Raw genomic sequence first — 19,957 nt, 5'->3', positions numbered from 1 at the left:
AGAAGATTATGAACAGTTCCTTGTCTTTGCAGTTTCTCAGGACTCCCTGGTTCAGTGGGTGAAAAGAGAATTTTAAAGGGTTGTATTGATGATATAGTAATAGGCAATGCCTGTCACCATACCTTGGGCACTGACTATGAGTCTGGTAATATGGCTAATAACACTCAGCAATTTTACTGCTCTTACACTTAGGTACTGTGGTTTAGATTTTCCAGCAGCAGATATAAGCTCTTCATCTATCATCTCTTCAGCCAACAAAAAGCTGCTCAAGTCATGACTTAAAAGCCCTATCCTTTAGAGTTAGGAAGGTAATTACTGAAGAATTGTGGAAAGGTAAGTGTAAAAATTGTTTGAGAGTTTGATGTTTATACTTTCTGAGAGAAATCATTCCATAAGTGCTGAAGACCCTGAATATCTTTTGATAAGTTTTAAAGATGAAGAAGTACCAGGAACCTGTTACCAATGTCTCATACTGTAGCCTCTTGCTTGCATCCTCTCTGGTCAAGGTGATTTATTTTGCAACAGATTTTGCTTGTATTTGGTCTGTTGCATTTCATCCATTCCTTAGTGAAATACATGGGGAAGAATTAAGGAATTTTATTTGTTTGTTTATGACAGGAGATGAGGGAAAGAAAGAGAAACCCTGAAGTTGTTTTCTACTTCTTAAAAACCCCATAAGTTTCTTTTCCTTCATTACAGATAGCTAACTTACTAGCCTGTCCCCTTATGAAACCTTGAAATGCTATGAATTAGTCTTGTCTCTCCATTTGCAAGTGAATGCATATTGTCTCATATAAGCAGGACGCTCTTATATAGTGACAGATGACACATCAGAAAGGGCTACTAACTATATTGATTTTTGAAAAGAAGAAACAGCCTTCTGTCCAGCTAAATACTGAGCCATGTGCACTCACAAGAGTAGCCTTGTTATGTGGCTGTTCACACAAAACCCCACAAATTGCTTTGTTTTTTCTGAGTTTGTGTATATCATCAATACTTTACATGGTCAGCATTCAGGGTATCTGCATTTGATGCCTTTGTTCTTGATACATTTTGCTGAATTTTAATGGTTGGTGATACTGAAGAGCCCAGAGGCATAGTTAACATGCCTCCAGGCATCCTTATGCTGCAGTATGAGTGTGGTTGTGGTGTAATGATCTAAGCATCTAGACAAGGCAAAGTCTGGTTTGCACACTTGAAGTGTTTTGTTTGTTTTCTTTAATGTTTTTCTTGTCTCGTTGACATTAGGAGAGTTATTACCTCATGTCTTACTTATAGTGGAAAGTGGAATAGAAATACTTGATCTCATTATGATGATATCTTCAGAATGGTTAAAAAAATACTTTAGGTCAATTTGTTCTGCAGAATGTATTTCTGAATATTTGGGCAGGTGTCATAAGCTTAATAGTTTGGTGCTTTTCTGTACTGAGCTTATGTGGAACAATATTATTTTTGTAGACAGCTCCTGGCAATTAAGCTGGTTCAAAGATGTGTGTAATATTACACTTGGGGTTTTTGTATACATATGTAAGGACATATTTGATGTCAGGGTATTTTGCTGAATCAGTCCCCAAAACCCTCAGTACCTTGCAGAGTTAAGTCCCTGGCAAAATGAGGCAGCACAGCAATCCTGGGAAGATAATCCACTTCAGAATGTTATCACATCTAATATCATTCCTGTTCCCTGATCCACCCCCTGCCAAACAACTCCTCTCAACCTTACCATGGGCACATGGCATTATGTCTGTTTAGCTGTCACTCTACAACCACCACAACAAAAATGTTTCAGTTGTGTTTCCAAAACTGAAGAAAAGTACTGATTTTTAACAGTTCTCATGTAATTTGGAGATCTCTTTCTCAAAAACCAAGAGTAAATAAAGGCCTTTACATTCCCCCCCCCCTTTTTTTTCCATATACTATATGATATTGATGTGAAATGTAATGCATTTTCTACACTCATTATGAATACTTGGAATATCACAAAAAGTTGTAGTGGTTTTAATAATTTCTAAAAACAAAATTAAGGGTAACAAACTGATATTGTACCCTCCTCCTCCTCCAAGCTATGGAGCTGAGGCAAAACAATATACAACCTCACTACCAAAGGGGTCTGACAAAATACCTGACCAAAACAAAACAAAAAAACCAAACAAACATAAATTGCAAAATTGGTACTTTAATTCTAAAAGGTCTTGCAACCTTTATTCTCAAGACACTCTAATCAGATCAATTTAAAACATGCTCACTATAAATCTAGCAAATTATTATCTCTGAAGTAGGTTTAGCAGATGGTTCAGTTTTATAGTAAGGAGAATTAAGCTGATTTTAGTGGGTTTTGTAGGTGCAGTAAGTATAAAAATACATAATGGGATCTAATGAAAAAAAACTTTCATCATGACAAAATAGTAAGTATATGACTAAATTCTTGATTAAATTCTGAGAAGTTGGTTATGAGATAATCTGCAGATATTTTTATGCAAAATAATCTGTTGAATTTAATCAGGAGAGAGCTCAATAGGAGTATAGGGGTAGAACTGAATTTCTCAGAAGCAGCTCAACCTCAGTAGAAGTTAGATAAAACTTAAAATGAGAAGAATGCTGTATGTATATATATGCATGCCTTCCATTTTTCCTGTTTTATCTCAGCTTTTGGAACCTGTACTCTTTCATTGACTTTGGGATGTTGCAGAAATCAAAGAACAATTCTTTTTATTTTAGTTAGAAAAGAACATATTATGGTTTTGTTTTATGTTTCTAATGTAGTGTTAGCTGGTTAATTTTCACCTCCAAAAATTATAATGGTTTACATTAAAAAACATTTGATAATGGAAATTTGGTTTTCTAAGTCTAATGAAGAACAGTAAGGTACAGTAGTAGAAGTTAGCTTTTAGCATATACAATTCTTAATGTTGATCTCTCTTCTGCTATTTTAAGTCTTTTTCAACAAGAACACAACTGCTCTCAGGGGTATTACCTTCTTTTCTGCTACGATAATGAAGTGACAGTGATCATCCAAAAAGAAAATGAACAATTTCTTTGAAAACATTATTTCTATCATTAATATTTTGGTACTGACCTGTTGAACTGCTGATACTAAGATCTCATTCTCATAAACATTAACTCCTGCTTTTTCTGTTGTTGTTCCACAGCAAGTATACCCATCAACAACTTTCTGATGTATCATAGAATCATAGAAAGGCTTGTGTTGCAACTGACCTTAAAAATCATGTAGTTCCAACCCCCCTTCCATAGGCAAGGGTGCCTTCCACTGGACCAGGTTGCTCAAAGCCCTATCCAGCCTGATCTTGAATACTTCCAGGAATGGGTCATCCACCGCTTCTCTGAACCTCCAGTGTCTCACCACCCTGCAGGAAAGAATTTCTTAGTATTCAATCTAAACCTATTCTCTTTCAGTTTAAAGCCATTCCCCCTTATCCTATCACTACATGCCCTTACAAAAAGTCCCTCTCCAGCTCTTTTGTAGGCACTCTTTAGGTGTTGAAGGCTGCTCTGAGGTCTTCCTGGAGCCTTCTCTTCTCCAGGCTGAACAAACCCTACACTCTCAACTTGTCTTCATAGGAGAGGGGCTCCATCTCTTTAATCATCTTCATGGCCTCCTCTGGACTTGCTTCAACAGGTCACTGGTCTCCACTTGGACATCAAGCCATTGATGACAACGTTTTGACTGAGGTCATCCAGCTAATTCCATATCCACCAAAACATGTCAAATCCTTGTCTCCAGTTTAGGCAAGGGTGTCATGTGCCAGTGTCAAATACTTTGCATAAGTCCAGGTAGATGAGGTCAGTCGCTCATCCCTCATCTACTACAGCTGTAATCCAATGATAGAAGGCCACCAAATTTTTCAGGCACAGTTTGCCCTTAGTGACACCATGTTGTCTGTCACCATTACCTCCTTACTTTCCATGAGTCTTAGTAGAGTTTCCAGAACTTGATCTTGTCAGGTACCAAGGTGAGACTGCCAGTCTTGTAGTTCCCCAGATGTTTCTTATTTCTCTTCTTAAAAATGGTGGTTATGTTTCCTCTTTTCCAGTCACTGGGAACTTCACTGGACTGTTGTGACTCCTCAGATATGATGGATTCTGGTTTAGTCACTTCATCCACTGGTTTACTCAGGATCTGCAGACACATCTCATGAAGACTGTAGACTTATGCATCTTCAGGTTCCTTGGATTTTCTCAAACTAGTGCTTTTCCTATAGCAGGAGAATCTATTTCATTCTCCCAGACCCTGCCTTTGTCTTCTGTGACTTGGGCAGTGTGACTGGAGCACTTGCCAATGAAGACTGGGGCAAAAAAGTTGTTGAACACCTCAGTCTTCTCCATATCCTGGGTATTTTCTTCTCCAGATTCATTGATTGATCAGGGCCAGTGTCATACTTAAGACTGAGCCATTGGGTCACATTTCCCTCCTGTTACTTTTGCTGCCATTTCAATTAGGCATGCAGTCCTTGGAGAAAAGAAGCGTCTTCAGGCAAAAGCCTGGAATGAGCAGAACAAATCATCTTCAAGGTATATGTTTAAATATTGTTACAGAAGTGAATTGTGGCACGTTCTGCTGTTTTTACATTGTCAAAAAATAAGAACGACAGTGTCATTTCCTGCAACTGACACCTTCTTAAGCAGAGATTGAAAAATGTGAAGGAATTGTAACTTTATCTTTTCAAAAATGTTTGTGCTTTCAATGGATCTGAACACATGGACTTCTCTCAATAATGATGATAAACATTGCCCTGTAGCTTCTTTCAAGAGTAAAGTTATAACTCCCTTGAGTAAGCACGAATCATAAAAGGATTCTGGCCTTCCTGTATTCACAGATTCTCTGTTGTCTCTTCAGGAGTGGCAGTGCCATGAAAGAAATATGCAGAGAGGAAGACAGATACATAATCTGGTGCATGGGTTAAAGGGTAATATGGATTCTGAATTTCTCATCTTAAACTATATTCCTTTAGTAATTTGAACTATTTTTTTCATCTATGAAGGCAGAGACTGTAGAAATTACTGAGGGTTGATGTTCTGATATTGATCCTTAACTCTTAGTAGACAAGGTGTCAGATGAAGAAGTATAAAACCATGCTGTGAAATATTTATACTACAAGGCAGGGACAATGCCAGGCTTTTTGCATTTTTGTTATCTTAGTTTCATGACTGCACACAAGTGTCTTGTGTATATAGCAACATTAACTTTTATTTCCTTCTTTTCCTTTCTTTTTCTGGGGGAGTGAAGTCATTCTTTGTCACAGGTGACTACATTTAGATGTTGTGGGAGGAATGCAATGATGCCTTGCTGAAGATCAATTAAATTCAGGAAACAGGTAGGCCAAAGGCTGACCTAGTCTAGTCTGTGACGTACACATTGTTCACATTCCTGCCATTCTTTACATATTGCAGAAGTTTTAATTGTAGATTCTGCTCCTGTGAGTGATTTTGGCACAACCGACAAGTGACAAAATCGAAAACGGATGCTATAGTATCTAAAATCATACAGTAATTAACCAGCTGCAATCGGGAACTTTGACATATGTCCAAATAATGCTATGCATATCAAATCTCATTATTTTATTTATACATAAGAAGTAGTAGCCTTGTTAAGAAATATGATACTTAATTACTTGTGCAACCTTAGTACAAAATTCAAGTCGAGTTTCTAAAACGCATGCAATTTAGTAGCAAGGAAGGATGTGTCTGTCTGGAGAGCATGCAATTTTAAGGTTGCACCAAATAATTAGGTAACTAATCTATTCCTAATTGCAGAGTTTTTTATGTTAATGGTGGAATCTTTTGAGAAAATAAGGAAAAAAACATGTTTTGATGCATTGTATTGGTTTTTTTAGCCTTGGTCAGGAACATTTAAAAGTACATTTTCCTTCACTGAATAAAAGAAATAATAAGCAAAATAAGCAGGTATTACAATACATATGGAATTCAGTTTGGTTCCTGCTTTTATGTAAACATGAGGTATCAACATCCAGAAGCTAGGTGACTGATGGTAAAAAAGGTTATAGACTGTATGGATGGTACAGTGACCATTACCTTTGTTATACCAGCAAGACAATTACAACAGCCATTACAATTCACTTGCTGCTTGTTTGTTTGTTTGTTTTGTATTTTTTGTTTTGTTTTGTTAGGATACATTATCTCACTGGACAGAAACAGAATTTCCACAGAAATTCCTTCTGAGGTCAAGGGCTGGAAGAACATTCAGGAAAAGTATTGCTCAGTTTTTGTACTTAGATGCTTACTGTTGAAAATCATTAAAGACAGGAAAAGGTGGGCAAAATCGGGCTTGTTCTGGTCATTCATAGCTCATCTGAAATAGTGGTATTTTATGGAAGTCTGGGTATTGAACAGCGTGGGGCTAATATGAGCATGAGCAGAGGATACCATCTGGATTTTTTCCAATGTGTAAGAACTCGTTCTGTTTACAACTGCTTCACACGCTTTTCAACATGACTGAAAAGTGGAATTAGCTTAGAGTAAAGGGATGCTTACTTTTTAGTCCCCAACTCTTCTGCCAGACCAGTGCCAGTAACTAGAAGCTTGTCTCCATCTCCTGGGGGAAACTGCTTTGGGAGCAGTACAAGACAGTCATAGACAACCTGCTGGCAGACCCAACATTGCAGCATGTTTGGGAAAATGGGTGAGAAGGGCACTGTATTGTTCTTTGCTTCTTAAAAATGTGTCAAGTCCTACTCCGTTAACCAATTGCAAAACTTTTTGAATGTAGGTTATCAGGAGATAGCTGTCTTGTTCTATGCATTTTTGAAAATTTTAAGATTTGGAACTGAAAAGTATAGAATAGTTTCAGGTGGAAGGGACCTACAATGATCCCCTACTCCAACTACTTGACCACTTCAGGGCTGACCAGAAGTTAAAGTATATTAAGTATATTAAGTAAGAAAGTATATTAATTCTAAATGCTGTTCATTATGCCCATCCTCCCCCATCTCCACCCTCCATTCCCATGTCCCCTGCCACCCCCCTTATGTATTAAGTCTGATTTTGCTTAGGAAAATATAAAGAAATATTGAAACGGGAGAAGCTGTTGTCATATTACAATCCTTGTTAGAAACAAGTTACTGGAAATGTCAAAAAAGACTTGATTCCTATGAGCTATTCAACTCATTAAATTGGAAGGGATATAAGGCCCTTCAGTTGTTTCTCTGAATTAAACCTTGAAATCTTTTGAGATTGACTGGTTATTACTTTTCATGGGCTTGGATACAGCAAACTGTTAAGTAAAAAACCTTGAATTATGTGGAAATGGGAGTGAAAGGAGGGCTTGTCAGTCTCATGTCATGGCTCAGAACTGAGATGCCAGGGCAGGCAAAGTCCCTTAGACTTCTGCAAGGTGAGAGATTTGGTCCTGTCTTCAGCTTCTTTACCCCTTCAGGTGAACTTTTAAAATACTTTTTTCTAGTAGTTATGTTCTGTCCCTGATCTGAGTTTGGATTCTAGGGGAATGAAGTTCAATTAAAAAAGGTCAGCTGCATATAGAAATGTAAATACATCCAGTGCAAGTACATCCAACGATCTCATTCACTGACTGATGAAAAATTCGATCTTTCCTCCCTTTTTCTGCAGAAATATGAACACCCTCAGGTATGAGGAATGAGGAGTAAATTTTGCAGGAGAGGCCAGCCTTCATAAACAGGCTTTTAAGAAACCGTCTTATATTGGTGTATTTCCTGGAGCTGAGGGAAGATATGGACTTCCCTTCATCTATGCAGCATGCTTGATCTTACTGCTACTGTTTGCTACAAGAATGTTAGAGACACTTCACTAAGACTTCACTCTTGCCACTGCCAGTGGCTGTCACTGTGTGCTCTGTCTGGCACAGTGAGGTGGTCTGCTACTTCCAAAGGGAATGCAATGGAAGAGGCAGTGGTGGCAGCTGCTGGTGCCAGATCCCGCTGTGCCACTGGCTGGGGGTCTGAGCTGTGGTGGCAGTCCCTTTCTCCCATGCTGGCTTCTCAGGTAGTGTCCTCTAGGGAACTGGCAGCATCCTGTGGGCTTTGGTCCAGCTCCTATGTTGCCAGTTGGCCAGCGCTGTGCCAGTCTAGCAAATGATTCAGTGCCAACAATAGGGGAATTCACTCCCTGGAGCTTCAGTTATAGTGTTTTGCGGAAATCAGCTGCATTAAGATATCAGACTGCAGTATTCTATGTGTGAGTTGTATTTTCCTAATGTAATGAAGGTTGAGCCATCATTTTGGATAGCACTGGAGGCCATTCTGAATCAGACAGATCTGCTTTATTAAAAGGCTTTTCTTGCCTGATGTACAAAATTCCAGCTATAAGCAAAGCTGCCTAGCTATTTAGTATTCATTTGCTGATGGTAATCAGCATCTTGGGACTGCTTTAAGCAATAGTTTTCAGATTAGGTAGGTATAGATGCACCTTATCAAATGTATCTATAATGAACTTTCTAAAGTTCACAGGTTCTGTGAAAAATCCATTCACAGGTTCTTCACGTGAAAAGAACATTCAATTGTTCTTTTTTAAAACGTGTATTTCAGAATTCTTTTTTTTTTAATGTTATACTTCTTTACACAATTAAAATACAATGTTGCAATTAGTTTTTCTTCAATAATGTTTCATGACTGAGTTCTGGTGTATTAGTGTTACATATAAGTACTAATTAATGAAATTTAAAGCAAGTTTTAGGCCAAAGGAAAAAATATATTTGTTCTTAATAGAGGAAGATAAAACTTCTAGTCCTGCCAAGGTAAGTTGTGTAATCAATATATGCTCTTCACAAATTCACTATTTTCAAAATAGATCTTCAGGCATGTGCTTTTGACTTTATGGTTTCTAATAACATCTGTAAACAGTTTGAGTGAGGGTAGTGTTTTCACTCTGAATGATGGGATTTCTGCATAGAAACCGAAGAGAAAAATGACTCATTCTATTATTCATGTCATGCATTAAGTGATACAAAACAAATCTGTCCTTGACTTTTTCTTCCTTTGAATGGGTAGTTACATTCTCTTTTTGCTGAAGTTTATGCTGGATTGACAGGAAAAGATGCCTGTTCCAGAGCAAAAAGTAGCAAAATAACTTTCACCTTTTTGCTACAGGAGGGAAAGAAGAAAATATGTTTCTTATTTTGCCACAATGCACTTGACCCAAATATTTTCAGACAAACAGACAGAAAAGGTCATTTTACAATATAATACACATATCAGGGTCAGAGGTAGTCTATATTTATTATGTGAGTATTTTTGTTGGATAGGGCATTTTGAATTACTGTGAGAAGGACAATAAAATTCAGGAAATGGAACAAAAAGGTTATCTCAAATGCATGCCAAAAATAGTTGGAAACCTTGTTTTCCACTTCCAGTATACATTTAAAATAACCCATTAGATTTGCTTGTAGATCACATATAGCTAAAGCATTTTTTGTTGTCCCAATTCAGTGCAGCTGTCAATAAAGCTCCAACAGAGTCTCACTGACTGAACAAACATGCTTTTAACAGAATGTTATAATTCAATCTGTCATGAAAAGTAAATATGTTTTGATTATTTTACATTATTCTAGTTGAATATTTTGTGACAGCTTAAATTCTAATATGTTTTAGCTACTCAGTAGGTTGAGATAGTCATATTTCAAGCAAGCAGGCTGGAGTTTTCACTTAGATCCTGGTGCATTTTTCCTCTTGTCCTCTGAGGGCTCATCCCAGCTGTCATTCCTAGGTAAAAGAGAAGGGGTAAAGCAGTAACACAATTTCTAATTCACAGGCTTAATATGAAATTTCTTATTTGATTATCAGTTGAAAAGAAAAAAAATAGACTGGTTCTGATATCTATTTTATAGGGGAGGGGACTTGAAAGTAAAAAAAAATTGCAATCTGATATTAAAGCTCATTTATTCTAAACTAGAAATTCAATCATGTATTTTAAAGATTTTTCCTTTTTTTTTTAAAAACTTTTTTTTCCCTTTCAACTGATAGGACAGATATCCTCAATCAGTGATGAAAGATTCTGGGTTTTGGTGTTTCCTCAGTTTTTAAGCAAGTAAAATATGATAAATATACCATATGTCAGATTTCACATAGAAGTAGTTCTGATGTCCCTCTTGAGTCTACATTCTGGCTTTGGTTTTAAAGAAAGAATGAGGAGAAAAAAAATGTGATAGGGCTACAGTAACCTTCCACTTTTTGAGATCAAAATACAGTGCCAAATGTCAAACTGAATAGCAAAAGGGATGTGTTTTCTAGATTAGTGTTTTTGCTCCTTTCAGGCTAATAATATGGACTGTAGTTTAATGACTAATCTTGAATCGTGAAGGCTCTTTTGAAGACCTGCTTAAGCAGATATAAAATAGATGCATGTACAATAAAATGTGCAACCCAATAATAACTCAGCTGTATGCTGGATGAAATGTTGCATTTTTTTTTTTTTTTGAACATTTGTCACTATAATTTCTTAGGTGAGACTGAAATACATAAAAAGGAACAATTCCCATATTTCAATATCTTTAGACTAATATACTGTAAATTGAGGCATGCAAAGACACTGTTCCTATTTAAAAAAAGCAAGAAGTCTTAAAAGAGGTCTTAAAAAAGAAGAGCCTCAGTAAAGCATGGTCATAAACTGTCAGACTTTTCTGCAATAAAGAAGATATTGTCCAATCAGGGATTTTCCAGGCAGTATTCTTCAGGCAGTAATAAGTAATACAAGCTAAAATGTTCAACTGAATATATAATGTCCAGTTTATTTAGTATATTAATATTAGGTTTTGAGGTTTTTTGTGTGTGTGTTTGGTTTTTTTCTGCTTTCACCGTAACTTTTAGGAATATGAAGAAGCTAGTTGCTGATTTCTGTGGAGGCTTTAGTATTTCTTTACTGGATATAGGCATGTGGATATTTTTTTTCTTTCTCTGACTGACAACAAGGACGTTATCTGAATTGAATTCATATTAAGTGTCACCTAGGAGATATATAAAAGGAGCTTCCCTATACTGTCACTGTTTCAATTTTTCAGGAGATAAGCAAGAACCTTTTTGAGCTGTCAGCTATTAAAGTGAGTAAAGTGGCTATTTTCTATTAAAACCACATACAGTATTTTAAGCAGTTATAAGATTTAGAATTAGCCTTAGGGCAGTACTATAGATATGCAAAACCCCATTCTAAGCTCCAATTTATTTTTTTACTAAGGCACTAGTTTAGAGCACACAACATGTATTTGCAAGACTTATTAACTCACTGAAAGCAAATTGCTATCATAATATCATAAAGGTGATTTTTTGCATGCTTTTTAAACACTCAGTTAATATGTAATGCATATTCCTCACATCTTTTATGAGATTACTTTTCATTTTAAAGGTAAGGTTATATTTTAGAACAATTTAATCTCACTCTAACTCTGCCTCAGTACAAATATCTTTGAATCTGGGAAAAGCACATTTTGGTGACTTTTTCAGTGGCTTTTTCTGCGTGCAACACAAAACACATTCAGAAATTCTGCATGTGCTTCCTACTTTACTGCAACCTTCTTATAATTCTGCAATTCTCTTGGACTTAAGTTCAAACACTAAACAAATTTTGTAGAGTAAGATAATGATACCTCTTAGCCATATTTATTGCATTGTGTAAGTTATGATACTTCTGTGTTTAAATTATAATTTAGAATATAAATTACATGTATTACGTCATATACTATAATAATATAAAATGAACAAGTTAGAAATAGGATGGTAATACTAATTTCAGTAAAATTTTTTTCCTTATAGTTCTCCACTGTTAGAGGTATTTGACTAAGTACAAAAGGGGGTTGCAAAATAGGCTACATATGCACAAACATTACTGTAAATGATATGGAACTAAACTTTTACTTGCCGTTCTGTTAGCTGTGAATCTCAAAATTTTCCTCACCCTTTACTGCTTCATTTCCTTCCGTGTCTTATTCTGTCTTTCTGCAATAATATTCATTACATTATACTGATGGTGCTGGTGAAAACTGATTTTACAATTATGATGCCTGAATGACACACATTAAGAGCACAGATTTTGTCAATTAGAATTGCTTGAATTACTGACAAAATATTGCTTTCTACTGATGGATGAAGTGAAAGACACTGAAATTCAATATCAGTATTTGCAAGGAATAAGCCTTACTGGTGACATTCAGACCTCTGAAAGTATGTTTATGGCAGAGTGACATGATTATTCAAGCTGTGAGCGGGAAATAAATGTGGAATGGCAATGATTTCTTGCTGTTACATTTCTCATAGCTGTACTTAGGGAGATAATATGCACACAGGGTATGTGGATTAATGCCAAAGTTCACATTTGGGATTGAGAAGTCCATATCCCGAAACAGCTGCATTGGGTTGACCTTGGCTTGTTGTCAAATGCCTACCCAGTCTCACTCTCACTCTCCCTCCTCAACAGCAGAGAGGGAGAAAATCAGATGGAAAAGCTTGTGGGTAGAGATAAAGACAGTAAGATCCCTTACTAGTTACCATCATGGTCAAAACAGGCTTGAACTGGGCAAAATTTCCCCTTGCTCCAGAATGGGGTCTCTCCCTGGGTATATAGTCCTTCACTGCTCTGGTGTGGGTCCTTCCCACAGGCTGGGGTCCTTCCCACAGCCTGTAGTCCTTCAGGATAGATCCATGTGGTCTTAACACAGGCTGGAGGGGAATCTCTGCTCCTACACCTGAAGCACCTCCTCCCCCTCCAAAATCAACATAACATCATCACAACACCAACAAACATGGACAATACATATGCACTCCCAGCCTACTGGATTTTGGTGGTGTGGAGCTGAAGGGACAGCCCTTATGGTGTGTGAGCACTGCTCAGCAATAGCCAAAACGCTGGTGTGGTACCAGCACTGCTGTAGGCACAAATGCAAAGCACAGCAATGTGCAGGCTGCTGTGAAGAGTATTAACTCAAACCCAGGCAGACTCAGTACAATATCATTCCTGTATCACCAGAGAGATGAATTTGTGATTTCACGGTGTACACTGCTTGCTGATCTCTGATTTAAGCTAAGAACTAAAAAGAAACATAGTAGGAAAGGCTATGAAAAGAGTAACAAATGGGACCATGTAAATGAACTGACAGGACCAGCCATTCTATCTGTACTCTCTGATGCACTTTTTGAAGCTGATAACTAAGTCAAATTTTATTTTCCCTGTAGCATTCTTGCTGCCTTGTTAGTGAGTTAATGATTTCTTATGTCTGAGCATAATGGCATGCTCTTTGGGAGTTATGAATTTAAAGTACGGGCATGGTGTAATATTTTAATGGCATCATATCAACAAATATCAAGCATTTGTCTACCAAGAGCAAAATGCTGATAGCTATAAATTAGTCTCCAGTTGGTATTCAGAGAGTCTTATACACTTCTTAGCCTGAGTGAGAGATAGTTGATACGAATAATGTTTAGGTTTTATTCAGTGTTTTTACCTTACTCTTATTTTTCCGCTTTGTGATCATATGCCAGAGAGAATGCAACAGAGCTCCTGAAGGCAAACAAAGAGTTTTATGATACTTCAAAGAGTATTATGTCTTGTTCTTGTTGAGAACTGTTCAATGTGTATGGAAATTATGAATATTTTTGAGGTATTCATCAGAGAAATTAAAATGCGATAGATGATCTGTAAATGATCTGTAAAGCAGTATTTTTAGTACAAACAAACCCAGAATAATGTTTTATTTTGAAATGCATTTAACTGGGCTCTTTGCTTTCTGCAGCCTTCACCACTCCTTCATTGGAGAACTGCAAACCACCTCTTTCTTTTGGCCAGTTTGGGATATTTCCTTCAGAACGCAATTACTGTGAGTTTTGTATTCTCTCGAGGTCTTCAGAATCTCAAGGCTAAAGGAGGTAAAAAAGATTGCAGGTAGAACTAGCTATGTGATAGAGGTATTTTTTTTTCAGAGTGAATAATTTAAGAAATCAGTGAAGTCAAGTAGGTGGCCAAACAGACAGGATTGTAATCACAGGTAAGTAAGATGGATCATGCTGAGGTTAAAGCTGCTAGAAGCTACTAGACATTTCCAATCTTTTTATTACTAGAATTTAATTTGATTGGTAGCTTAGTCATGTAAAATAAAAAATACATCTCTTATTTGAATAGGGAATCATAAATAGTAGTGGTTCCATACAGAAAGGTAGTAAAATATGACTTCTGTATTCTGTAAGAAACCCCTAGAGATATGAGACAATCATAAGTATTTATTGCATAAACAGTCTGGAAGAGCAAAGGAAGAGTCAGGAGACTTTATAGTAACAAAAGTTTCATAGACTGTGGGTCACCTTCACTAAAAGAGTTTCTTGGAGCTGCTGTGTGGATTCTTGAGAACTTTCCACTCCAGAAGGGATGAAACCTTGCATTGGGTAGGTGTCCCTTCGTTCATGAAGACACCAGTTTTCTTCACAGGTACTGTCATTTCTCTGTATGATTTAGGGACATAACTTCTGGGTTAATCAAGTATTCCACCCTTTATTATATTGACTTAATACTTCTAACTGATCCAAAAATCATGTTTCTTATCTAGAAGAAAAAAAAAATCATGTTTTCCAATCTTACAAATCAGATGAAAAATGAAATACAAAATCACACTTAGTTATACCAGATGTACAAAAAATATATAAAACCGGATTTCTTTGCTACTCACATCATCAATAATCATCAAACAATCATCAAAAATATAATAATATTTTCCCTGCAGGGGCTGGAATATATCATGGGATTGCAATTCAGTCTTCTCTTTGAATTTTTTTTATTTTTCATTTTCCATATTAACAGTATTTGTAGTTCTTTGTAGTGGCTGAATGACAAAAGCTGTGAGCCAGGTAAGCCTGCCTCTGTTACCATATTATTTTTCAGATACTGGTGAAATGTGACATGAAGATGGGAAATTCAAATGCTAATTATTTTTTGTGTGAGGGAAATTTCATTATGCAAAAATTTTGTTGATATTTTTTACAGAGTAAACATACCATATTGGATTAAGACTTATAAGATCTACAGGAAAAGGATTTTAAGGTGTTGAGATTAGGTATAGATGATACAGTTTGTATCATCAAGGGTAATGCAGGACATTGGATAATAATCTAAATGATCTGATTTGAGTAGTAGGAGATATAAAGAGTTTTAAAGAGGTATGAATGTGGCAAGAGGAATAAAATTCATGAGTGGACAGGCCCCAAACTTTCCTCTCACAGGAATCTTTTCCTTCTGGCATGGCACTGAAGGCTCCTTTGTGGACTTACTTTGTACACAAGAACATTAGATTGGTGCATTAATAGGTAAGAGGATTTAAAGGCCTAAGGGACATGGAAACACTCCTATTAATACTGATATCTGATGGACATACTAGCAGGTTGGCACAAGAGTGGTAAAGTGGTTAAGGGTGGTGAACTAGAAGCAGAAAAATTAATCTTGAGAGAAATGGAAAAAACCCCTCTTGTTGGTGTCAAAATGATTTATAAAGCACTATTATTTGAAGCCTCATGCTATAGAAAATTAATGTATTAATGAATTCAGCTTTAAGTACTTTCCAAGAGTAAAACAACTAAACTTCAAAAAAAAAATTATTTAGGGGTATTATAGGAAATAAAGATATGCATTTGAAAATTTTGGCTAAAAAGTCTTTTAATATTATTTCTCTTCCTTTGAGGAATTTAAAACATCTTGGCCTAACAATGAGGGTAGTCAAGATCTATATGAGACTTAAGAGGGGTCCAGCTTGTTTTAGAATTGCTGATAAAATATCTTCAAATGAAGATATTTTAAACTCAGCAACTTTTATTTCTCTAGAAAGCTGAGCTTTTTACTTCTGAGGATTTAAAAGCTTGAGCAAAACCTGGCAAAAAAAATTCTGACAAAGGAGAAAATAAGATAAATGCTCACTTTGAAAGTACGAATGAAAATAAATAGTAGAAAAATATTTGTTATCCTGATTGTTGTTAAGATGAAGAGGGACTTTTTTAAGTTCAGATTAAAAAGATATAAATGTATCTGACTCGACCAAACTAGGATGATTTAGAATTCTTTTTGTGCATATACATCTGTTGGTTCACCTCCCTCTTGAAACTGAGATTGTCCATTTGAATCATCAGTCCTTCAGGAAAAGTGGGCTTGTGGAAGCACACATGAGGGAGCCATTCCTGTTTAACGTGGTTTACTCCAGTTCTGTTTGAATTACCCACTATTACTGTTGTTGCGATTACTTCTGTAGTGAGAAGCATGTGTTTTGCTTAGAGGCTATAAAGGCCTCTTCAGTGAGTTTTCCTAGGCTCTATGTTTCTTTATAGGGTGTCCTCTACCTAAGACACATCCTTGTCTAATGAAGAGAGGTCCCGTTTTGTTCCACGGTAACATGTTCAGCCCAAATTTGAGCATCTGTATTCCATTCTCTATTCTCACAATTTGTACACTGGAGCAGAGCAGCAGAGAAAGAAAAGATTTAAAATAAATGTCTCTTAAATGAGAATTTGATGACCATCTGATGCAGCTGAGGAAAAAGCCCATCATAGATCTAACTTGGATGTGACAGCAGTGACTTACACATTTTACTGGGATAAAGCCTGGAGTTCAAGCATTAGTTTAGAAACATTTGCAAGAACAGTTTAAAACCTATTAGTAGTGATACTGACAATAGTTTTACCTTAATCATAAGGGAAGTAATCTGATAATTTCTGACTTTAAAGGTAATTCACTTGATTAAAGTAAACTGCTTATCTTTTCCCTTTGCTGCACACAAAAGAAACCAAATAAGCAATTAAATAAAGTATAATGAGCCCTCATTCTTCTTGATTCTCATTCTGTCCGTTGCTGAACTTTAAAAGTACCTAGTTCTGTGGAAAGCTGCCACAAGAGGAAGAAATTCTTAGATTCAGGATAAATATACTCAAAAACTAGGGGAAATGAGTGACATTTTTCTATCAGTGTTAGGCATGATTATTTCCATCAGTAGTCTGCTGAAGTTAAAAGAAATGGAGCAAGACAATGAAGAACTTTGTCATCCCGAGGCTTTTTCTCAGACTTTAAATGCTGCTATGCATTGAATAAAGGCCTAGAAATCAATTTTCAGATGATGTCTGCAACTCCCCAGCAGTTCTGGGGGTGGATTAAGCTGGTTTAAACAAACATTGACCCCCACCTGGCTACAATCTCCTTTCAGGTAGTTGTTCAGGCATCATAATGCTCCAGGTGAACATCTGTAAGAAGAGAAGCAATGGGTGAAACATTCCAAGCAAAAATCTTGTATGTAGTTACCTATTGTCTACTCCCAAAGATTTCTTTTGTACTGTAAAAATAGTAAAAGTAAACATTTCTTTCAGTTTTAGTATACAACTCAGTATGCAAAAAGTTACTCTGCAAAGCCCTAAATTTGTCTTCTTTTTTCATACGTTCTTGTGCTTTTCTCTCAAGTATGCATTTCCTATGATGCTGTCGCAGGTACTCATCTTGCTAATGAAACTAATTTCTAAAAAATAATGCTCTGTGAAAGAAAGGAAAGAGCTGATGTTTTAGGATGATATTTGATCAAACTGAAGGTAAAGGAGGAGTTTCTAAAGGTTTCTGTAGGGTTTGAACCTTACTGGATGGGGCTTTGAGCAATCTGGTCTAGTGGAAGGTGTCCTTTTCCATGGCTGGGGGGTTGGAACTTCATGGTCTTTAAGGTCCCTTCCAACAGAAACCGTTCTATGATTCTGTGTCTCGAAATGAGGTGATATGCACAGGTTTGCTGGAGTGGGAACACAGAAACAAAAGGAAGCTGACATCTGTAACTGTATGAGAATTTTTTAAAAAAGAAATTCAATGATCGAAATGCTTGCAGTTAAAAATAACTTTAAGATTCTCTGAGAATTTAAATCTTAGGCAATCATAAAATATTTTGAGCTTGAAGGGCCCTTTTAAAGGTCATCTAGTTCCAACTCCTTGCAATGAGCAAGGACATATTCAGATACATCAGGTTAATCAGAGACCCATCCAGTTTGACCTTAAATGCCAGCAATGAGGCACCTACCACCTCTCTGGACAATCTGCTCCAGTTTTCACCACCCTAACATTGTAAAAAACTTTCTTGCATATAATCCAAGTCAACCCTCCTTCAGTTTAAAACCTTTATGCCTTGTTTTATTGTAGCAGGCCATGATAATAGGTTCGCCCCCATAATCCACATATTTAATAGAAGGTACAAACTTCAAAAGGTTGAAGCAACAAAAATAATTTTGTGAAAGGGAATATTAGATATTACCCTGAAACTTGACTCCAGTAGTTACATATAAAATCTGTCACTGATTCAGAAGTTTCTTATCTGAAACAGAAATTCAGAGAGTACCACAGCAGCAACCAGACTTTATCTCTTAAGTTTAGATATGTTTGTTGTAAGAAAAAGTGCTATTGGCAGGAATGCTGCAGTGTGGGATCAATTTAGCATGAAGCAGAACTAAAGGCAGTGAGGCAAGAATTTAAACATGTCCCTCTGGATCTGTGAGAAGTCACTTAGGAGAACTAAATGACACTCTCATGGAAATGCTATTATCAACTAAGCAATAGCTCTGTGTTCAGACTGACCTTACAAAGCTCATGTGCTCGAAACAACTGAACCAAAAATAACTACTTATTAATAACTTGTGACTCACCTTTCTAGTTGCTGCTGCTTTTTTTCAAACCTCTTCCCTCCCCACAACGGGTTGAAAACAGTTTTGAAAAATACTGTACCGAAACTTCGAAAATTACCTTGCCTCTACACACTATGGTAGACAGTAGATAGCCTTTAAAATTTTTAATTTATGTATTTTGGAGGGAACTGGGAAGGCATTTTAAGTTAAATCAGTTTATTCTTACTTAACTTCACAAGACTTAAGATGATTTTAAGATGATAGGCCAAAAATTATGGAGTTTCGTAGTGAAATTGTTCCATTATGCAACCTGAAAAGCTAAAAATATCTCCCTTCAAAGCTGGGCCACTTGGGCACTATTCCTGCTGCCACTGAACTTGTAACTTTTACAAAATGGATTAGCATTCACAGCAAGAGCTTGAGATCATCCTCTCTTAGCTGATGGTTAAGACACTCTCCTGGGCAGTGAAAAGTATGAGCTTTGAATTCTTCATCCCTCAGGCTGAGCGGTAAATAGGATCTTGGTCTCCCATAACCTGATGTAGAGCTATAATTTCTGAGCCATTGATTTCTCTTTCACTTGGCAAAACAATACTAAAAGGTATGTTTGGGTTTTTTTCAATAGCCTGAACTTTGTGACGTGTCTGGGGTAAAACAATGAGCCATTTCAATTTGACTGTACTTTTGACAAATGCACCATTCTGCACCATACTATTTTACTTTTCTGAGGACTAGAAGGGGTGGTTTGGTTTTTTAGTTTGGTTTTTTTTTTTTTCTGACAACATCTGGTATCAATATCTTTCTGGAGTAATATTAGTCAAAAATGACATAGCACTTTCTTTAAAATTTTTTTTTATTGTAAGGTACTGATCCCTGAGTAGTACAGTTAATGAGTCATGTGCTGAACCATTTCTATGGTTCCTTACGAAATACCTGTATCTTATGTGAATTCGTATGTGAGGAAAAGGCCATTGATGTTATTCTACTCCATTAAAATATAGGGAGGAATTAAAGACATTTTGTATATGTGGCAAGATAGGCCACCCTGACAAGACCTAAAACCCAATCAGAATGCATATAATGCAAGCTATCAAGCTATCATGTAAGATCAACTGCTGGATCCAGAGTGTTGTCTTGGTGTTAATTATGCTAAACCCATCCTGGACTTTAAACTAGATAAGCTGATATCTGGCCTGTAAATGTGTGACTAATGTGGCAATCACTTTTTAATATAAAAGTCCAGTCCCCTCTCATACAGTCAGGTTCTTCTAACATAACCTTCCTGGGGTGTATGTGTGGAGATTTCTCCCTTGGATGGGGATGCCCTCCAGTGATACTGCTCAAGG

Source organism: Myiozetetes cayanensis, unplaced genomic scaffold, assembly GCF_022539395.1.
Source record: "Myiozetetes cayanensis isolate MyiCay16 unplaced genomic scaffold, myiCay2020 scf1, whole genome shotgun sequence".
Taxonomy (NCBI): Eukaryota; Metazoa; Chordata; class Aves; order Passeriformes; family Tyrannidae; genus Myiozetetes; species Myiozetetes cayanensis.
The sequence above is the reverse complement of the archived record's forward strand: the minus strand, read 5'-3'. Positions refer to the sequence as shown.